This window comes from Tachyglossus aculeatus, chromosome 8 (genome assembly GCF_015852505.1).
Source record: "Tachyglossus aculeatus isolate mTacAcu1 chromosome 8, mTacAcu1.pri, whole genome shotgun sequence".
NCBI classification, from domain to species: Eukaryota; Metazoa; Chordata; class Mammalia; order Monotremata; family Tachyglossidae; genus Tachyglossus; species Tachyglossus aculeatus.
Window position 1 is genome coordinate 5,435,976 of NC_052073.1, and position 1,165 is coordinate 5,437,140.

Genomic DNA, 1,165 nt, shown 5'->3' on the forward strand with positions numbered 1-1,165 from the left:
GCCTGGAATGCCCCCAATCCCTCTGCCCCTCCGCCAAGCTAGCTCTCTTCCTCCCTTCAAGGCCCTGCTGAGAGCTCACCTCCTCCAGGAGGCCTTCCCAGACTGAGCCCCTTCCTTCCTCTCCCCCTCGTCTCCCCTCTCCATCCCCCCATCTTACCTCCTTCCCTTCCCCACAGCACCTGTATATATGTATATATGGTTGTACATATTTATTACCCTATTTATTTATTTTACTTGTACATTTCTATCCTATTTATTTTATTTTGTTGGTATGTTTGGTTCTGTTCTCTGTCTCCCCCTTCTAGACTGTGAGCCCACTGTTGGGTAGGGACTGTCTCTATGTGTTGCCAATTTGTACTTCCCAAGTGCTTAGTACAGTGCTCTGCGCATAGTAAGCGCTCAATAAATATGATTGATTGATTGATTGATTGATTGCTATTCTCAGAGTTAATCTAAGAAATTCAGTTTGGTTCTCTATCACCAATTGGATCTTCCATTTTAGACTGAATACAGGCTCTGGGCATTACCTCAGCCTCAGTGTTCATTTGACACTGCTGTTGGTTAACAATAGCTTGTGGCATGTTTAAACTGGGCCGTATTTAAAAGACAAACTAGATGGAGCCCATTTTAAATGGGCTAACGTGCAGTAAGAATTTTCCCTCAAAATGGTGGCTCAGAACTCACAATTTAGTCTCCTGTTTCCTTGGACAAGTTTTTCTGACTTCCATCTGTTAATCTACAGTCAGAGTGATGAATAAATAGTTAACACTGTAGCGTTTGGTACTTATACTCAGCATTTCAGCATGAGAAAGTGGGTTTTTGTGGTATGTGATGTTTTCTTCCCCATGCTCAGTTTTTTCCTCCCGTGCTCAGTTTTGATGTCTCTACTGGGTAGGCTGTATGTTTCCTTGCCTTTATCAGAGAGTAACAATGTAAACATTTGCAAAAACTAGTCTCAAGCTCCACTTTTTCCCCTTCAGCTATTGATTGTGTCTGTGTTCAGGATACATAACAAAACTCTAAGAAATTTTAGTGCTATTCTTTTTTTGAGGGGGGTTGGGGTAGATGGTGTGTGTGTGTGTGTGTGTGTGTGTGTGTGTGTGTGTAGAATAAAACTTCTTAAAATGCGTTTTGCAAGCTAACAAGTTGGCTTACTTTATAGGTC